The sequence below is a fragment of the Antedon mediterranea genome, chromosome 8 (genome assembly GCF_964355755.1).
Source record: "Antedon mediterranea chromosome 8, ecAntMedi1.1, whole genome shotgun sequence".
NCBI lineage: Eukaryota > Metazoa > Echinodermata > Crinoidea > Comatulida > Antedonidae > Antedon > Antedon mediterranea.
This window is the reverse complement of record NC_092677.1, coordinates 20,334,891-20,340,990: the sequence shown is the minus strand read 5'-3', so window position 1 is coordinate 20,340,990 and position 6,100 is coordinate 20,334,891. Positions and strand designations below refer to the sequence as shown.

Here is a 6,100-nt window from a genome sequence, read left to right as displayed (position 1 = left end):
TTAAAGTACTACTCCTCCCTTATTCGTTGTAGTATTGAGCTGGGATTTGGCATGAATATACTACAGGGACATGTTCTCAAATCTATAGAGCCGGATTTTTAATTTTTTGTTAATTAATTTGTTTAATTAAGAAGCCACAATGTGTGACACACACCACAGCGTTAAGTAGTTATATGGTTATATGCGGCTTCTTGGCGTAGTGGTTATCACGTTTGCTTAACATGCAGAAGGTACCTGGTTCGAGCCCGGACGAAACCTTTTTTTTTTAAACTTTATGGTGAAAAGTACTGTATACGCAATATGATAATTATACAGAGTATATTTTATTTTTATTATTTTTTTAAATACTTATTTTGTGTAATCGGTAATTATCACTTTTACACATGTTTATTTTGCTTTGTGCTTATTACCATTTATCTGTAATTTAAATGGATTAAAAAACTTTCTGTAACCCACATTTTTAATGTAAGAGGTTTCGTAGTGTAGTGGTTGTCAAGTCTGCATAACACGCAGAAGGTCCCGGTTCGAGCCCTGGCGAAACCTATTTTTCTTTACTTTCTAACTGTATACGTCTGTATACAGCTTTTTTCGCTGTACCCCGAGTATTGCACATTCGTGCTTTTTTGTTAATTAATTTGTTTAATTAAGAAGCCACAATGTGTGACACACACCACAGCGTTATGTAGTTATATGCGGCTTCTTGGCGTAGTGGTTATCACGTCTGCTTAACACGCAGAAGGTCCCCGGTTCGAGCCCGGGCGAAACCTTTTTTTTTCAACTTTATGGTAAAAAGTACTGATAAGGTAATATGATATACAGTATATCTTATTTTTATTATTTTTAAAAATATTTATTTTGTGTAATCGGTAATTATCACTTTTACACATGTTTATCTTGCTTTGTGCTTATTACATAATAATTTATTTGTAATTTAAATGGATTAAAAAACTTTGTGTAACCCACATTTTTGGTGTAAGAACTTTCGTAGTGTAGTGGTTGTCAAGTCTGCTTAACTCCCAGAAGGTCCCGGTTCGAGCCCTGGCGAAACCTATTTTTCTTTAACTTTATGGTGAAATATACTGTATACGTAAAATGATATAGAGTATATATCGTTTTATTAGTCGGGGTACCTGAGTCTAGGACTCTCTCATCTTTTCCTCTTCTTCTTCCATCCGGACACTATATTGAGCAAAAAGTGCAATTTATAAAGTACTACTCCTCCCTTATTCGTTGTAGTATTGAGCTCGGATTTAGCATGAATATACTACAGGGACATGTCCTCAAAGCTATAGAGAGCCGGATTTTTTAATTTCATACCGGATGCAGCCATATGACGTCTCGAAGATGGTATCGTATAGCCGTATTTGGTAGCGCGGTTTTTGATGTGTATGTGACGTTACATCCGGTCTTATGACGTCATTACAGCTTCTTTCGCTGTACCCCGAGTATTGCACATTCGTGCTTGTTTAAAATCAGAAACAAAGTTGCATGGCATTATTTTTCATTGATTTATTATTAATTTCATATAAATAGAGTATTATCAGCTCTTCAGTCATCTACTGGTTTGAGGCGTAAGGGGTAATGCTCAGGTTTGAGTTCTCGCAGTAGTGGGTTCGGACCTCTACGAAAATTTTTTTTTTTTTTTTTTTTATTGAAAAAAATATTGTTTTTGAAAGTGAGATATTTTGAGGGTTGTAAAAGTCAGGCCTAAACAAGTGAACCTTTTTTGAAATCAGAAACAAAGTTGCATGGCATTATTTTTCATTGATTGATCATTAATTTCATATAAATAGACTATTATCAGCTCTTCAGTTATCTACTGGTTTGTGGAGTAACGGGTAATACCCAGGTTTGAGTGCTCTCAGTAGCGGGTTCCAACCTCTAGGGATATTGCTTTTTTTTTTCTTATTGAAAATAAATATTTTTTTTGAAAATGAGATATTTTTTAGGGTTGTAAATGTCAGGCCTAAACAAATGGATCTTTTTTAAAATCAGAAACAAAGTTGCATGACATTATTTTTCATTGATTGATAATTCATTTCATATAAATAGACTATTACCAGCTCTTCAGTCATCTACTGGTTTGTGGCGTAACGAGTAAAGCTCAGGTTTGAGTGCTCTGAGTAGTGGGTCGAACCTCTAGGGATACTTTTTTTCTTTTTTTTTTAAATTGAAAATAAATATGGTTTTTGAAAGTGAGATAGTTTGAGGGTTGTAAATGTCAGGCCTAAACAAGAGGACCTTTTTTAAAATCAGAAACAAAGTTGCATGGCATTATTTTTCATTGATTGATAATTCATTTCATATAAATAGACTATTATCAGCTCTTCAGTCATCTACTGGTTTGTGGCGTAACGGGTAATGCTCAGGTTTGAGTGCTCTGAGTAGTGGGTCGAACCTCAAGGGATATTTTTTTTCTTTTTTTTTAAATTGAAAATAAATATGGTTTTTGAAAGTGAGATATTTTGAGGGTTTTAAATGTCAAGCCTAACCAAGTGGACCTTTTTTTTAAATCAGAAACAAAGTTGCATAACATCATTTTACATTGATGGATCATTCATTTCAAATAAATAGACTGTTATCAGCTCTTCAGTCATCTACTGGTTTGTGGCGTAACCGGTAGTGCTCAGGTTTTAGTTCTCGCAGTAGTGGGTTCGAACCTCTACGAATATTTTTTTTCTTTTTTTTTTAATTGAAAATAAATATTGTTTTTGAAAGTGAGATATTTTGAGGGTTGTAAATGTCAGGCCTAAACAAGTGGACCTTTTTTAAAATCAGAAACAAAGTTGCATGGCATTATTTTCATTGATTGATCATTCATTTCATATAAATAGACTATTATCAGCTCTTCAGTCATCTACTGGTTTGTGGCGTAACGGGTAATGCTCAGGTTTGAGTGCTCTGAGTAGTGGGTCGAACCTCTAGGGATATTTTTTTTCTTTTTTTTTTAAATTGAAAATAAATATGCTTTTTGAAAGTGAGATATTTTGAGGGTTGTAAATATCAGGCCTAAACAAGTGAACCTTTTTTAAAATCAGAAACAAAGTTGCATGGCATTATTTTTCATTGATTGATCATTCATTTCATATAAATAGACTATTATCAGCTCTTCAGTCATCTACTGGTTTGTGGCGTAACGGGTAATGCTCAAGTTTGAGTGCTCTCACTAGTGGGTTCGAACCTCTACTGATATTTTATTTCTTTTTTTTTTTTAATTGAAAAAATATTGTTTTTGAAAGTGAGATATTTTGAGGGTTGTAAATGTCAGGCCAAAACAAGTGAACCTTTTTTAAAATCAGAAACAAAGTTTCATGGCATTATTTTTCATTGATTGATCATTCATTTCATATAAATAGACTATTATCAGCTCCTCAGTCACCTACTGGTTGGTGGCGTAACGGATAATGCTCAGGTTTGAGTTCTGTCAGTAGTGGGTTCGAACCTCTAGGGATTTTTTTTTAAAATTGAAAATAAATATTGTTTTTGAAAGTGAGATATTTTTAGGGTTGTAAATGTCAGGCCTAAACAAGTGAACCTTTTTTTAAATCAGAAACAAAGTTGCATGGCATTATTTTTCATTGATTGATAATTCATTTCATATAAATAGACTATTATCAGCTCTTCAGTCATCTACTGGTTTGTGGCGTAACGGGTAATGCTCAGTTTTGAGTGCTCTGAGTAGTTGGTCGAACCTCTAGGGATATTTTTTTTCTTTTTTTTTTAAATTGAAAATAAATATGGTTTTTGAAAGTGAGATATTTTGAGGGTTGTAAATGTCAGGCCTAAACAAGTGGACCTTTTTTAAAATCAGAAACAAAGTTGCATGGCATTATTTTTCATTGATTTATTATTTATTTCATATAAATAGAGTATTATCAGCTCTTCAGTCATCTACTGGTTTGTGGCGTAACGGGTAATGCTCAAGTGTGAGTTCTCTCACTAGTAGGTTCGAACCTCTACGGATATTTTGTTTCTTTTTTTTTTTTTTTTTAATAAATATTGTTTTTGAAAGTGAGATATTTTGAGGGTTGTAAATGTCAGGCCTAAACAAGTTAACCTTTTTTAAAATCAGAAACAAAGTTGCATGGCATTATTTTTCATTGATTTATTATTAATTTCATATAAATAGACTATTATCAGCTCTTCAGTCATCTACTGGTTTGTAGCGTAACTGGTAGTGCTCAGGTTTGAGTTCTCGCAGTGGTGGGTTCGAACCTCTACGAATATTTTTTTTCTATTTTTTTTTAAAATTTAAAATAAATATGGTTTTTGAAAGTGATATAGTTTGAGGGTTGTAAATGTCAGGCCTAAACAAGTGGACCTTTTTTAAAATCAGAAACAAAGTTGCATGGCATTATTTTTCATTGATTGATCATTAATTTCATATAAATAGACTATTATCAGCTCTTCAGTTATCTACTGGTTTGTGGCGTAACGGGTAATACCCAGGTTTGAGTGCTCTCAGTAGCGGGTTCCAACCTCTAGGGATATTTCTTTTTTTTTTCTTATTGAAAATAAATATTTTTTTTGAAAATGAGATATTTTTTAGGGTTGTAAATGTCAGGCCTAAACAAATGGATCTTTTTTAAAATCAGAAACAAAGTTGCATGGCATTATTTTTCATTGATTTATTATTAATTTCATATAAATAGAGTATTATCAGCTCTTCAGTCATCTACTGGTTTGAGGCGCAACGGGTAATGCTCAGGTTTGAGTTCTCGCAGTAGTGGGTTCGAACCTCTACGAATATTTGTTTTCTTTTTTTTTTTTATTGAAAAAAATATTGTTTTTGAAAGTGAGATATTTTGAGGGTTGTAAATGTCAGGCCTAAACAAGTGGACCTTTTTTAAAATCAGAAACAAAGTTGCATGGCATTATTTTTCATTGATTGATCATTCATTTCATATAAATAGACTATTATCAGCTCTTCAGTTATCTACTGGTTTGTGGCGTAACGGGTAATGCTCAAGTTTGAGTGCTCTCACTAGTGGGTTCGAACCTCTAGGGATATTTCTTTTCTTTTTTTTTTTTATTGAAAATAAATATTTTTTTTGAAGGTGAGATATTTTGAGGGTTGTAAATGACAGGCCTAAACAAATGAACCTTTTTTAAAATCAGAAACAAAGTTGCATGGCATTATTTTTCATTGATTTATTATTAATTTCATATAAATAGAGTATTATCAGCTCTTCAGTCATAAAATGGTTTGCGGCGAACGGTTAATGCTCAGGTTTGAGTGATTTCAATAGTGGGTTCGAACTTCTAGGGATATTTTTTTTTTCTTTTTTTTTTATTTGAAAATAAATATTGTTTTTGAAGGTGAGATATTTTGAGGGTTGTAAATGTCAGGCCTAAACAAGTGAACCTTTTTTAAAATCAGAAACAAAGTTGCATGGCATTATTTTTCATTGATTTATTATTCATTTCATTTCATATAAATAGAGTATTATCAGCTCTTCAGTCATCTACTGGTTTGAGGCGTAACGGGTAATGCTCAAGTTTGAGTGCTTGCAGTAGTGGGTTCGAACCTCTAGGGATATTTCTTTTTTTTTTTTTATTGAAAATAAATATTTTTTTTGAAGGTGAGATATTTTGAGGGTTGTAAATGACAGGCCTAAACAAATGAACCTTTTTTAAAATCAGAAACAAAGTTGCATTGCATTATTTTTCATTGATTTATTATTAATTTCATATAAATAGAGTATTATCAGCTCTTCAGTCATCTACTGGTTTGAGGCGTAACGGGTAATGCTCAGGTTTGAGTTCTCGCAGTAGTGGGTTCGAACCTCTACGAATATTTTTTTTTTTTTTTTTTTTTATTGAAAATAAATATTGTTTTTGAAAGTGAGATATTTTGAGGGTTGTAAATGTCAGGCCTAAACAAGTGGACCTTTTTTAAAATCAGAAACAAAGTTGCATGGCATTATTTTTCATTGATTGATCATTCATTTCATATAAATAGAGTATTGTCAGCTCTTCAGTCATCTACTGGTTTGTGGCGTAACGGGTAATGCTCAATTTTGAGTGCTTTCACTAGTGGGTTCGAACCTCTACGGATATTTTGTTTCTTTTTTTTTTTTATTTAAAATAAATATTGTTT

The 6,100-nt window shown here is 32.4% G+C and overlaps 1 non-coding gene across 1 annotated transcript; it reads left to right on the top strand.

Annotated features, from left to right (window-relative positions):
- The first annotated feature begins 694 nt into the window (after positions 1 to 694).
- Positions 695 to 767, top strand: Trnav-aac (transfer RNA valine (anticodon AAC)). The gene has a single exon. It is a non-coding gene; the product is annotated as a tRNA-Val (tRNA).
- The last annotated feature ends 5,333 nt before the right edge of the window (positions 768 to 6,100 follow it).